This window comes from Balaenoptera acutorostrata, chromosome 10 (genome assembly GCF_949987535.1).
Source record: "Balaenoptera acutorostrata chromosome 10, mBalAcu1.1, whole genome shotgun sequence".
NCBI classification, from domain to species: domain Eukaryota; kingdom Metazoa; phylum Chordata; class Mammalia; order Artiodactyla; family Balaenopteridae; genus Balaenoptera; species Balaenoptera acutorostrata.
In genome coordinates this window covers 43,703,707-43,718,477 of record NC_080073.1, presented here as the reverse complement: position 1 = coordinate 43,718,477, position 14,771 = coordinate 43,703,707, and the positions used below count along the sequence as shown (strand labels likewise).

Below are 14,771 nucleotides of genomic sequence, written 5' to 3'. Positions count from 1 at the left end.
CAGGGGCAGGAGCTGGGGAGGCTCAGAGGTTCCCTAGGTGTGGGACAGGGACTCACTCGCTGGCTCGCTCCCCTGTTCTCTACCATGGCAGCACTGGGGAGGAAATGTCTGACAAAAGAAAAAAAAAACATCCAGTCTTCCGTTTCAAAGTCCACAACCCCTGTTTCTGGGCAACCAGAGCCTTCAGTTCAAGCTCATGTACAGAGCAGTGGAGATCAAATACCTGAAGCCCAGAGACCCCGTTCCAGCTCTCTGGGGTTCAGAATAGTGGCTTTGACCATGATCTCTTCGAGAACCACACACACCTTTTCTTTCTCTTCCAAACACACACCTGCATGCTCACACATTGCTGAAGGAAGTACTACTTCTGTTCAAAAAGGTAAAGGTGCCTCCTTTTTTACTTTAAAATTTTCTATTTATATTTTAATTTATATTCAGGCAAATTCATCCTTTTTAGTGTACAGTTCTGTGAGTTTTGTCAAGTGCAGGGTCATGTAACCACCACCACAGTCACGATCCAGATCTTAAAACGTTCCCTCCCTCAGGCTGCCCCTCCAATCCCACACCTCCCTCCACCCCCAACCCCTGGCAACCACTGATCTGTCTCCTGTTCCTTTAATTTTGCCTTCTCTGGAACATGGTATAAATGGAATCTTCCGATATACGTAACCTTTTGAGGCTGGCTTCCTTCACCCAGCATAACACATTTGAGATTCATCCATGTTATGTGTATCAATAAGAATGCTTTGTTAAGGTAGAAAAATAAAACTGTGGTGGTAACTCTGTGCCCAAGCACAATGCCCGTCTGGCGGAGGTCTCCAGCTCTGAGCACGGCTCCCCAGCTCCCCTGTAACCAGCACCATCCTCCATCAGCCTCAAATCCATTCCTGCCCCGAACTGCTGGCTCCCACAAACACACAGCCTACCCAGACCCTGGAATTCCCAGCCCTCCCATCAGCACCCACCTACTTCTGATCCTCGTTCACATGACCACATAGGGTGCTCCGGAGTCCTCATGGGGCTGCTGGGCCCTCATCCAGGAGAGGAAAACTCAGACGCTTGCAGGGCCATGCAGGTAATGTTAATAAACATAATACAACAAGAAATGGTGGGAACCAAAGAGAACAGGGCAGTGTGTGTCCTCCCTAAAGACATTCGTAGCACTATAAACTGTTAGGTACACTGTAGCTGCCCCCCAACACCCTCACCCCTGAAAAACACATCTGTGGGCTGCACTCAGGTGCCCAGATTCTGGTTCACAGCCTCTGAATCTCTCACACTGAACCTCTTCCTCAAATCCACCATTGCGTTGACACGAACTATGACACAGGGCAACCACGTCACCGTTATGAAGGCGGCGGGACTCAGGGTGACCACGTGTCCTCCGTGGAGTGCGATGGAACAGGAAGCAGGTTGCCCTATGTGGACTTGGGGTGCTTCTGTGGAATATGCTTTGCGCCGGTAAAGCCGGGGAAAAGGGCAGCTGAATGGAAGGGATGAAGCCCAGGAGACCCCACCCTGGCCACATCAGTCTAGTGCTTCTTACTCCACAAAACCAAACCCAGGAAGGTTCTTCTGTGCACAGAATCAATCTTTGGCTCTTTTCTGATACCTGCCATATCACATCCACCGAGACCAACACACCGCCCCACATATACGACACAGGGTAGGGGGATGCTGCGGCAAGCTGCCCAGAGCCCCTCTTAGGGCTGAGATACTATTGTCCCTCCAGCTGCCAGGAGTGTGGCTGCTGACAGCTCGCAGCTGCACCCGCTTCTGAGCACCGCCCTTGCCTTGCGGGAGCTGCCTCGCCGGCCCACCGCCAATGACTGATTGAAGTGCAGGTAGAAAAGCTTGCTCCCTCTCCTCTGGTCTCAACTGGGGACAACTCCATGGGTCACCCAGCTCCAGAGCTTCCTGTGGGCTTTGGCTGAAGACTTTGTTGCAGCTGCTTTGGAGATCAACGTCTCCCTGTGCCTAACCCTGTCTCCCTCACATCCTTACGGACGTTTTCCCCAGTGCGCTCCCTAGAAACCTCCTGCACGTAAATCTCCATCTCAGAGTGTTTCCAGGGAACCCAACTGAAGGCAAAGAGTGAATAGGCTTTAGTTAGTACGAATGCCAAGCTCACCCTGTAAAATATTTATTCTGTTTCTCACGTGTTATTTCATTTGACTCTCTCAATAACTCAATCAGGTGGGTATATAATTATTCCATTTTGTATATGAGTAAAGTAAGGTCTGGAAAGGTTATATGGGTAATCCAAGGTCACGTGGACAATAGTAATTGATCTGATCTGAACTTCTGACCCTCCAAGCCCTGCTCTCTAGTTCAGTACACTGGCCAGAGCTGATGGGTGAGGGACAGCATTTTACAAGGAGGAGATGGGCTAGGTGGAGGCAGGAGCAGGCCGCCACATACAGTCATGCTTCACACATTTTGGGGGCAAAATGCGCATTCCTAGACATCAGAGATTTACGTCTATTTTCTCTCAGCTCTCCAGCAGATGGCAGTCGACTCTCTGGAGGAAGGGGACCATTCGAAGGCCAGCATCATTTGGGCTGGTGGAGACCTGACAGAGGTAAGGGGGTGGGTGTCTGACTAGGGCAGAAGGTAGATGTAGGATACAGCAGATCCCACCTGGCGATGGCCCCTCAATAAGAGCGTTAGCCTGCCCACCATCTGGGTATAAAGGGGGCATCAGGTCACCAACCCTTTGGAAGCAAGTCATGTCCTTGCCCTTGACCATGAGCAAAGTCTCTTCCAAGGTGAATGCTGACAGCCCACAAGGGTACCATCTTATTACTACTTAAACTTATCTGGGGTAGACACTGAAATGGAGGACTGTCTTCAAAATATAGTGGATTGAAGACATCTCTTAAAATTTCACTAAAATTATAGTGAAATAATTTTAAAAGGCATAAATGCTACAAGGACAGAAAGTCCGGAAGTGGAAGTAACAGCGGATGCGACAACAACTTTTTGGAAGTTTGAATGGTAACTGACTTAGCAGAGCGGGGAAGGCTGAATTCAAAGAGCCCTCGGAGGGAGGGGTGCCAAGGAGAGCAAAGGACCCCTCCGCCTCGAAACCCTGGGACGTTTCTGGGACTCAGATATCGGGTACCTCTGGAAGTGGGGAGGGAGGTGGGACCAAAAATAAGAGAGCTGGAGAACAGTATTAAGAGCACCTGAGCTTCCAGATCCCTCCCCACCCAACACAATCTGGCTGCAAATCACAGAGAATCCAGTCTCATTTGTTTACACAAAGATTCAAAGAAAATATGAAGGTGTGGGCTCTGCGGTTCACGGTCATTGTGGCCAACAGCTGCAAATCTCCTGGCCTTACCTCCGTGGTTGTGTGATGCCTTCGTCAGCTCCAAGCATTGTGCCCTTGTTCAAGGCAGGAGGAAGGGGAAGAGGGAAGACAGCTCATTCCACTGCTCCTGTCCTCTTGTATCAGGAGAGGAAATGCTTTCCCAGAAACCACCCTTCCCCAGCAAAGCTTTGCTTATGACTCGAGGCTGTTATAGAGTCATGTGGCCAGCACCGGGTACAGGGAAAATTGGACAGGCAAATACTTAGCTTGTCCAGCCTTCATAGGAGAGACAGGCAAGGAGAAATAAGATGGGAATGAATGTGGAGCGAGCAGAGCTCCCGGACAGGAGGGCTTCCAGTGGGGGAGATTGGGTGGGTGCCCAGGATCAGAGGTCTTCTCTCTTGGGCTGGTCATTTTCTCAATGTGGAATTCCCCAATCCTTTGCCAGAGTTCTGGCACCTAGCAGAGGGAACCAGGGATCTCACTAGATCCCCTTAGTCTCAGGAAAGCTCCTCACTCCTGCCAGATGCCCCCTCCCAGAGCCAGAGGTAGTCGGCTGGATGGGGGACGACCAGCCTCTGTCTTAGGGGGTAGGGAGGAGGCATCTCTGGGTCTATGGGCTTTTGTGTGAGCTTTCCACCACGCCTCCTGATTTTAGCCCCAACTTGCACCTCTACCTTCTAAGATGCCTAGTCCTGAGTGCTTATGGGTTCTGAACCCCTAATCAGCTTGCTTCTTCACCTACCCCTGCTTCAGGCATCAGCAGAGTGAAGCCAACAGAAACACAAGCCAGTTACTACTCTTCCATCTTCAATCCTACCTAGCATCCATCTCTAGGGGAATGGATAAATAAAATTCGGTGGGTGCATAACGCAGAACACTCTGCAGCTGTCAGAAGCAAAGAATTAGCTGCCCACACCAAAACATGGATAGAACTCAAAAGCAAAGTGTTGAGGGAGAAACATAAGAAAAAGGATGAAAGTTAGAACAATGTGCATTTATATAAATGGAAAGCACATACACACAAATGGCCAATAAACCGTGAAAAAGTGCTCCATTTCATTACTCATCAGGGAAATGCCAATTAAAGCCACAATATGAAACCTCTTCACACCCACTCAAGTGGCTAAAATGAAAAAGATAAAAATACCAAGTGCTAGAGGATGCAGATGAACCAGAATTCTCTTACATTCACTGCTGGTAGAGTGTGTGTTGGTAGAACCACTTTGGAAAACTGTTTGGCCGTGTCTCCTAAAAGCGAGCATACTCCCTCCCATGGCCCAGCAATGCCACTCCCAGGCAGGCACCTGGCAGAAATGCACACAGATGGTCACCAAAATTCACACCCTAGGATGTTCATAGCAGTGCTATTCATAGTAACTCCAGCTAGAACCACCAAACGCCCATCAGCCGAAGAGTGGATAAATAAAGTGTGGGATATTCACACAGTGGAATTCTATACAACGAGAACAAACAAACTATATATACGGCTACAAGCAGCAGCAGGGATGAAGCTCACAAACCCAAAGCTAATCAAAAGAATCTGAATACAAGAGTCTGTACTATATGACGCTATTTAAATAAATATAAGAAGTGGGCAAAACTAACCTAGGGAATTCGATGTCTGGGGTGCTGGTACTGTTTAGTTTCTTGACCTGTGTGCTGGTTACAGGGATGGGTTCAACTAGCGACACGTCTCGCGCTGAGCACTTCGGGTTTGTGCACATTTCTATATGTAGGTTCAATAGAAGTAAAACATAAAAAGAAAAGCCTGGGGCAGTAAAAACACATAAGAAAATCCATAGGCACAAACAGCAATACTGCATATTTTACAAAGATGTGTACATATTTAAAGACCTAGCTATAAGAATGGGTGCCCGTGTGGGGAGAAAGAGGACAGCAAGGGAGTAGATGACAGTAGTAGCAGGGAGCAGAAATAAAAGGAAGTAATACCAGAGAGGAATCCTGTGTGGATGCACAACAACAAAGTGCTTAACCCAACTTTGAACCTGAGCTAAGGGGAAGGGCGGAATAAAAGCAACAGGAGTTTTAAAAACCTTGGATTGTTCTCTGACTGCCAACTGCAGGTTTCTGCTTTAATTAAATGGGGTCTGGTGAAGAGAAGGGAGTCTCCAAGATCTTGGCAAGGGCTCCTTGTAGGAGGTGCCCTGTCTCTGGCCCGTTGACCTCTCTTGCCCTCTGCCGCCACTCTCAGGCCACCAGATACGTTGGCTGAATCTCCGAATTAGAACCGAATCAGAGCTCTATTTCCTCCTTCTCATGAGCTTTTCTCCCCTTGCTTAAATCCGGGGTGCGTGCCTCTCCTGCGGGCATCATCCAAGTGCCCAACACCAAGGAGGAATGTGAGAACCCCACCTCTGCTAGATGTAGATGAAGCAGGGGGTCTCTCTAAGCCCACCCCCAGCAGTCTCCGTTCTATCTCAGTCTCCAGCTTGGCCCAATGTTCGTCTTCAAGTTTGAATCTTCATTCTGGGGCCCCAGAAGCCTGGTGGAAAACCTCAGGGAGGACCCGGGTTCTGCTGCCCGCTCCTCCCACCTAGGAGGGGTGGGCTCAGATGGTGCCACACCGGGCTGAAAAATTGACATTGTCTGCACTTCCCTCTCTGGCCGCTAGTGGGAGATGCTGGCCAACCTGAGGCCCACCATGGGGCTAGAAGCAGGGGGCCAGAACGTGGTTTATCTGTCCGTCGTCAGCCACCCTACCAGACCGAGGGCCAGAAAGGGTCCTGTGTCGGATCTTTTCTGTAGACTGGCTTTCTTACTGATTCCCGCACTCTGGGCTGGCTGACCCGCCCCCTCCTGCAGGCACCGGTAGCTCCTCAGTATATAGGTAAGGCACCCAGTGACCCCAGGAGCGCCACGCCCAAGTCCCAAACGGAGGATGACCCCCTGGTGACCTCTCCAAGATCGAAAAACTGGAGAGGCAGGTCATAGCCTTTGAACTCCCAAACACAGCACCTGGGTGCCCTCTGAGAACGATTTAGGAGCCTTGAAAGTGTGTCAGGAGAGATTAGAAGGCTGCTGGGGAAGAAGACAAAGGCTGTGTGTGTGTGTACATGTGTTTACGTGTGTGCTCCTGTGTTGACTCTGGGCAATAGCTGGTCCCTTCCAATGATGTTACTGGCCTGTGGGCAAAACCTGGTGGCCTGTTTCTTTTAAACAAGGATGTGTGTTCCTGGGTACATCTCCCTGTGGATCTGCCTGCGTGTGTGAGCGACTGTGCTTGTCAGTGTATGGGTCTCTGCATCCATGTGTGAGAGACAGTCTATCTCGTCAGCATGTAAGTGCCTCCGTGTGTGTCAAGGTGTAGGTTTTCTGTAGCTCATCAGGGTGAAGTGAGTGCATGTGTTTCAGTGTGGGTGTGTCTGTGTTAGTTGGTTGTGTCTGTTGGTTGTTTCTGGCCTGGGTGTGTGTTTCTGTCAGTGCCTATGTGTCAGTATAAGTGTCTACCATTGTGCAGACTTGTGTGCTCTGTGTGTGTGTCTCTAGGAGACTGTGGTTCTATGTGTGTGTCTCTGTGTCAGTGTGTCAGTGGATGTGTGTCTCTGAGTCATGAAGGTGTCCCTGAGTTTGTCAGAGTATGACTGCCTCAGTGTCAGTGTGTGTCAATGATGTGTCTGCTTGTGCCCGTGTGGGAGTCTGTGTGTCAGCGGGTGTCTCCGAGTGTCAGTGTATGTCTGTGTCCACAGGGGTGGGTGGCTTGGGTAAGGTCCCCAAGTCAGTGAGGATGTATGCGTGCGTACTCCGCGTGTGCCGGGGTGTGTGCCTGTCCGCGTCGGCCGTAGGCGGCTAACTGTGGCGAAGCGTCGCCAGGTCGCTGTGTGTGTACCCCGCGTGTGCCGGGTCTGCGCACGTCTGTCCGTGTCCGCGTGGGCCGCTTTCTGTGGCAGGGCGCCCCCGGGTCAGCGCGGAGGTGTGCGCCCCAGCGGGTGCCCAGGGCTTCACCCTCAGAGCGGGCGGAGCGCCACGTGCGGAGCCCGGGGCGCGTTGCTCTGGGGCGGAGCCAGCCCGGGGCCCCAAGCCCCAGGCCGAGCCCAGGCGGGGCCCGCCCCCGACCCCGCCCCCAGCTCGAGCCCGCGCCGCCCGCGGAGCCCAGGAGCCCGAGCCCAGCCGCGGAGCCGAGACGACGGCGGCGGCGCCCGTGGGATGCGGGGATCGCGCCCCCGGGGCCGCTGAGCCTGCGCCCAGTGCCCGGAGCCCCGCGCCGAGCCGAGTCCGCGCCGAGCCGCAGCCGCCCGTTCCGGGGCCCCCGCCGGGGGACCAGCAGGTGAGCGAGCACCCCCGCGCCCGGCAGCCCCGGCCCGGCCGGAACCCCCTCTGCCTGCCGCCGCCCAACTTTCCTCCCCGAGGGTTGGAGCTTCCAACCGCTGCGCGCCCCCTCCCCTGCCCCGGGTTCGCAGGCAGGCTCCCTCCCCCATCTCTGCCCCCGAGGGTCGGTAGGGGAGAAGAAGGGGCGCAGAGCAGCCTGGCTGGAGGGGATCCCCGGGAGCGGGGGGCGTCTGCTAATCGGCGCACGCCCCCTCCCCTTCCCTTTCCTTCCGGGTTTCCCAGTGCGCTGTCGAGGGCCGGGGGAGGGGGAGCTGCGGCTCCGGCTTCCCGGCCGATCCTGGCGCAAGCTCGGGGAAGGTCTGGGATTGGCACCCGGATTCCCGAGGCCAGAGACCCCAAGGTCAGAACAGCGACTAGGCGCGTAGAGAGCGGGGGAACTGACCGGGCAGGGCTGGGAATGGAGGAAGGGGCTATGCCCCCCCCCTTTCTCTGGGCCCCGCGGAGCAGTCCGCTGGGGGTGTCCTCTCTGGGGTGAGATCTCTGCCGGTCCTGACCGGGGACAGATCTATGTGCACCCTGACGGGGGAGAGATCTATGTTGTGTGCCCTGTCTCTGCGCGCTCCGACCGTAAAGAGATCTCTGTGCCCTCTTGACTCCCTAACGGGGACACATCTGGTCTCTGTGAGCCCTTAAGTGGAGAGATCTCCGTGTGCTCTCAACAGGGGAGATATCTGTGCTCTGGGATGGGGAGAGTTCTTTGCCCTCCTAGCTCTGACCCTGGAGGCGGGAGGCCGTTTTCTACTTGTTTTTTGATCGTCTTTGGTGGCGCCCTGGAAGGAAGTAGAGGTGCCTAGCCTTGTGGGGGATGGAGATGTGGAGAGTGCTGGTGGTGGTGGGATGCTGGGCACAAGGCCCTGGCCTTAGGCCCGCCTTGAGAACACCTGTTGGAGGCCAGTGCACAGCCCCGAATCAGGAAGCCATGACTGAGGTTGTGGCAGGAGTCGATCTTCTCTCCTTAGTGATTTGAGACCAGCGCGGGTGATGGGATCAGTCTCCTCTCGGGGTTCTGGGCTGCCATTCCATTTCCCCAGCTGTCTCCTCCCATCCTGCTGAGAACGCAGGCACCTCCACTGGGAGGCCAGACTGCCCCGTGGAGACAGGCACTCCACATGACCCCACCGTGCTTGCCACAGCACATCCTCTCTCTCCCTGATTCCCACCATCCCTTCAGGATCCAGAGGGACCCTGAGCGGCAGAGGCCCAGGTCATCAGGAGGCCAGGCCCCTGCTGCTGCCCTCAGCCTCTCCCAGTTAGAATTGGGCAGGTGCATGTGAGTGGGTGGTAATGGAGCTGGAAGGTGGAATGAGGCTGGCACGGGCTGATAGCTCAAGCCCTGCTGCAGTCACAGGAGCGAGGGGAGGGGAGGGTCAGGGAACAGCCAGAGTGCGGAACACAGATTTTACACTAGGATGTTCAGCCCCATGCTGAAATGAGCCTCAGTAACACTATCATCACCACCACATCGTGCGGGGGCAGGGGGAAACTGAGGCTGAGAGTGGGTCAAGGACTAATCCAAGGTCACCTGGAGAGTCAGTGGATTGGGGGCCCCATTCAGGGTGAAGATGCCTTGAGATCTACTTTCTGAGAGCCAAATTGACCTAGGACTGATCAAAGAGAATCTGAGCAGAAAGGGAAGTGGCCCTGGGGTGCCAAGAACTAGCATTCAGCCCAGTGTGGCACGGGCAGCTGCTGTGCCTTTGGGGTGCTTGGTCCCAACTCAGTGGTGATTGAAGCCCCTCTGGAAGATTTCCAGGATTGACTCACTCAACATGAAGATGGAGCTCGGAGGAGTGGTAGGAAGTACCAGAGACAACTGGGAGTTGGGGAGAATAACAGGCTGGTGCTCAGGGAATCCAAGGAGAAGGGAGTCCTGGGGGCAGCCTGGGACAGTGGTAAATAGCAGTCTCTGTTCTGTTCATAGGAGGCTGGTTTCTGCTGACCCTTGGGAAGCTTATTGGAAAAGTGTACAACGATAGAAGTGTGTGCCCATAGCCCACTCAAAAGAGGAGTGATTGCCTTTGGCCAGGAGAGTCAAGGGTATCTATCTAACAAAAATAACTTTCCAGCTGGATTTTGAAGGATGAATAGGAGTTTTCTAGGTAGAGAAGGTACAGTCTAGCCATCAGGACTATCACGTACAAAATCACAGAGATGTGAAACAGTACAATCGTTCAGTGACCCGTTGGGTCCCATGGTGTGAGGAAGAGAAGAGCAAAAGCTAAAGCCAAGGTCACAGTCACGGGGGCCCTTGGAGCTCCGCTCAGGAATTGGGAATTTATCCTCAGTAATGGTACTAAAAATAGCTAACATTCACTGAGTGCTTTCTGCCAGCCAGGCACGGCACTAAGCACTTTGTAAGACTCATCTCGCTGAATCCTTGAATCAACCCTGGAGGCAGACACCATAATAATGACCAATTTGCAGGTGGTGAAACTGAAGGCCCAGAAAGGTTAAGTAACTTGCTCACTGCCACACATCTACTAAGTAGCGGGACTTCAGTTTGAGCCCAGGTGTCAGTATATCTGCTTTGCACTGTGCTACCTCTCCAGGGCAGACCATGGGTGCCGTCCAAAGTTTTTCAGTTGAAGGAGAGGGACAGGCAGGTGACCACAGGTGATACAACTTGTGATATTCCAACTTCCTTCCCTGTTAAGGGATATGGCACTCTCCCATCCCCAACATCGGTTGCTCACTAAGTGAGATTCACTGCTGCCATATCACACGGTGGGGAGTGGGGGGGGGGATGGGCAAGTGGAGTTTGCGTTGGCAAGCTTGATACAGAACAGAGGAGAAGGTGATGGATGTTTCAGGGTCCTGATCTGAACGTGTAGTGCTTCCAGGGAGATGCCGACATCTAGCAGTCAGTTGGAGGGAAGGGTCCAGGGTCCAGGAAGGAGATCTGGGCTGGAGGTAGAAACTTGGAATCGTCCGCAGAGGCTGGTTGTTGGAGCCATGGCAGTGAATTAGATTTTCCCGTGAGAATGCAGACTAGTGGTTCTCAACCCTGGCGATATTAGCATCACTTGGAAAGCTTTTTTTTTTTTTTTTTTTTTTGAAATTCACGTTCTTTTATTTATTTATTTATTTATTTATGACTGTGTTGAGTCTTCGTTTCCGTGCGAGGGCTTTCTCTAGTTGCGGCAAGTGGGGACCACTCTTCATCGCGATGCACGGGCCTCTCACCATCGCGGCCTCTCTTGTTGCGGAGCACAGGCTCCAGACGTGCAGGCTCAGTAATTGTGGCTCACGGGCCCAGTTGCTCCGTGGCATGTGGGATCTTCCCAGACCAGGGCTCGAACCCGTGTCCCCTGCATTGGCAGGCAGATTCTCAACCACTGCGCCACCAGGGAAGCCCTTGGAAAGCTTTTTTAAAAAATAAATTTATTTATTTATTTGTTATTTATTTATTTATTTTTGGCTGCGCTGGGTCCTTGTTGCTGCGCGCAGGCTTTCTCTAGTTGCGGAGAGCAGGGGCCACTCTTTGTTGTGGTGCGTAGCCTTCTCATTGCGGTGGCTTCTCTTGTTGCAGAGCACAGGCTTCAGGCACACAGGGAAAGCTTTTTGAACAAAACCAACCTATGCCCAGGCTCCACCCCCAGAAATTCTAATTCATTTGACTCTGAGGTGAGGCCCAGGCATCAGTAGTCTTGAAAGCACCCAGGTGATCCTAATGTGGAGAAGAGGGCGGGAGAGAAGAGAGTTCAGCCTGGAGCCCTGAGGCACTCCAACACTTGAGGCTGGGGAAGTCTGCAACGGAGGCTGGGAAGGAGCAGTCAGAGAGGTAGGAGGACAGCCAGCAGTGGGAGGTGTCACAGAAAGCACGGAGTGTGCGTGTCCTGGGAGTCTCCTGTTTGTGCTGGGAGAGTTAAGAAGATACGTTTTGAGAAGTTCATGGGAAGATGAAAAAGAATGCATAATTTAAAAAAGAGTGTCCATTAGACTGAGCGACCGTGAGGGTGCTGGTGACCTTGACAACAGAAATTTTCCTCTTGGCACCCACAGAACGTGGTGCTGGGTAGAGATGGATTTTGATGAATGAATGAATGAATGAATGAATTGGTGAGAATGGAATCCAGTTTGGAGTGGGTTGAGGAGTGAGCAGAAAGTGAAGATGTGGAGAGAGCATGTGTAGACAGCTCTTTCAAAGAGTTTGATGGTTTAAGAGGGAAGAGGGAGATAGAGGGGAGCTGGGGGCAGGGTGGGGTTGAGGGAGGGCTGTAGGAAGAGCCTGGAGTGGACACTGCAGGCGTGTGCGTCGTGCAGTGCGTCCATGTGCGTGAGATTGTGGGGAAGATGCTTTCCCTCACAGGGAGGGCCAGAGGTCTGTGAGTTGAAAGTGTGCCCGTGGGGTCTCAGTTGCTCTGGTTTGTCCAGTGGGCCGGTCAGGAAGGCCTGGGGTGAAATGACTCTTCCTATGAAGCTCTGAGAGGGTGATTTTGATGGCAGGAGCTGTGATTCCTGCTGGGGGCAGGGAGTAGGAAGGAGAGGGAGATTTGCTCTGAGGAGAGAAAGGTGTTCCAGAAAGCCAGTGTCTGAGGATAAGATGAGGTCGTCTAGAGCAGGTTTCCAGGAGTAGAGGGCCTGGGCTAAAAGTCCTGTGGCTAAATCCACAAAGGAGACAGAGAAGAGAAGGTGAAGCCAGGGGGCAGCCTGTGGAGAGAGGCTGGACGATGCAGGGAGGGGTCACAGGGGTGGTGAGGCTTCGAAGTGAGCCCAGGATTTGATGCCCACTGCCCTCTTCCAGCCCAGACTGACCTGCGGCAGAGGTCTGAGGCTGAGTTCAGCCTCAGGTGGTCAGAGAGAGCCTGGACAGGACATCCAGCACCTAATCTCTGTCATGGAACATTCTAGAAGCTGTACAATTCAGATACAATAACTGCTCTCATGAAGTTTACATACTGTTGGGAAAGACAGGCTGGGTACCACGAAACAATTAAATACAGAAGATAATTTTAGATTGTGACCGGTGCTATGAAGGAAATAAAACAGGATGATGTGATGGAGAGATGGCAGTGACGCTAGACTGGCTGGTCATGGAAGGCATCTTGAAGGAGGAGACTAAACTGAGACCTGAATAACAAGAAAGAAGCAATCCTGAGGAGATCTGGGGCAAGAATGTCTTGTAAAGAGGGGAATGCCAGTACAAAGGCCCTGAGGCAGGGCCAAGCTCCTGAGCAGGGTTGGCTGCTGTGCTGGAGCAAAGGGACTGGGGTGGAGATAGGGAGGTCCCTTGCCTCCATTCCACCTCCCCGCCTCAGTCGTTAGCCCCTTCGGACTGCCCCTTTGCTTATGCACGGCTTACACCACTCACCTCGGGCTGCCACCGTTTCCTGAGGGTGACACTATATTTAGACACTTCTCCTCTCTGTGGTCCTGGAACATCCTGTGTATTTTTATGATGATCAATATGGGATGGGTGCTATTTATAGAGACCCCAAGTGAATTCCTGGGACCTGGGGCCCTCAAATAGTGGAGGAAATCCAGGACCGGGCTTTTTGGGGGCAGCCACTGCATCTGGCAGAGCATTGGAGCCATCTGATTCACGGACTCTGAAACTCGTATCACCTCCCTTGCCATGCCTGCTTCATCCCATCCCTGCAGAGTTACCACAGCTGTGGGCTGGGGAGCTTGGATGCCCATAGTCCACCCATCTCCAACTCTGTTTCCTGGAGGGCTATCCAGTGTGCCCCAAGCCCAGCAGAAAATTTCCTTGTGATTGTTAAAACCAGAGTCTGATGGGACAGTTTGTCAATCTCTTGTTCATTCTTCGCTCTGTTTACTGGCAGAAGAGGACTCTCAGAGCCTCCCAGGTTTACCCCACAGGCCAGAGAGAGGTCTGCCCAGGAGTAAATGTGAGGTTGGCATTGGAAGCTTAGCCGTCCCAGTGGAAGGTCAGTGTGGCCCAGAGCAGCCAGGGGAGGCTGCCTGGAGGAGGTGGGATTGGAGCCCAGCCATGGAGGATGCACAGCATTTGGAGAGGTGAAAGGGATCAGATCAAGTTTTCAGGCCTGTTTTCGGAAGAATGTTTATGCTCCGAGGCTGGAGTTCTTTCTCTTTCTCTCCCCTTCAGTTTTTTTTTTTTTTTTTTTAATTTTATTTATTTATTTATTTATGGCTGTGTTGGGTCTTCGTTTCTGCGCGAGGGCTTTCTCTAGTTGCGGCAAGTGGGGGCCACTCTTCATCGCGGTGCGCGGGCCTCTCAGTAACGCGGCCTCTCTTGTTGTGGAGCACAGGTTCCAGACGCGCAGGCTCAGCAATTGTGGCTCACGGACCTAGTTGCACCGCGGCATGTGGGATCTTCCCAGACCAGGGCTCGAACCCGTGTCCCCTGCATTGGCAGGCAGATTCTCAGCCACTGCGCCACCAAGGAAGCCCCTCCCCTTCAGTTTTTCTTCTGATTAAATCTCCCAGGGAGACAGTGGAAAGTCATGTCCCCACAGAGGTATTAGCTGAGTGGAAGGACGAAGCTGCTCTCACGGAGTCTGTGTGGGCCCAAGAAGATGCCTCACCCCCTTGGAGATCCCGCTGTCATCATCTGCAAGGGTTTTCACTCCCCTCCTTACAGCCCTGAGAGGCCAAGGGCTGGTACTGGTCACCCCATAGGCTCAAGGTCACACAGGCATGCAAGTGGCACTAAGCCCAGAGCCAATGACTCCCTGCCCCACCCAGGCCTTGCCCAGGTAGTCCCCGTGCTTTCTGGGAACGGATCTTGAACAGTGGAAAGGCTCTTCGTGGCATCAGGAGGGTGGTAAACACCTTTCTGGCAGGTATTGATTCCTTGAAGGCCTGTGTGAAGGAAGGACCTGGCTCAAGAGGCAGTTCTCAGAGAGACAGCAGAGCAGGGAGGGTAATCTGGCTTGAAGTACCAACTCAGTTCTCAGGCTACCTTAGCATCCCTCCCTCTGGGCTGGCCTGGAAGGTGCCCGGGAGGATCTAAGATGAGGGGCAGGGGGAGATCAGACCATGGGAGGGACCAGCCCAGCCCAATCAATACCTCCTGCCTGGCCATCAAAGTCCCAGCCTCATCGACCTGGGCCAATAGCACAGAAGTGGTCCAAAGAGCCCCTCAGAGCCCAGGTGCCCTCCCTCTGCTGCCTGCCTCTGG

General features: G+C 53.2%; 1 protein-coding gene across 1 annotated transcript in view; it reads left to right on the top strand.

The window, feature by feature from the left end:
• The first annotated feature begins 7,449 nt into the window (after positions 1 to 7,449).
• The window catches only part of SCN5A (sodium voltage-gated channel alpha subunit 5), a 105,086-nt gene continuing 97,764 nt past the window's right edge, over positions 7,450 to 14,771 (top strand). Inside the window, exon 1 of the mRNA XM_057555289.1 lies at positions 7,450 to 7,604. The gene's annotated coding sequence lies outside the window, so the exon portion shown is untranslated. The remainder of the gene's footprint in view (positions 7,605 to 14,771) is intronic.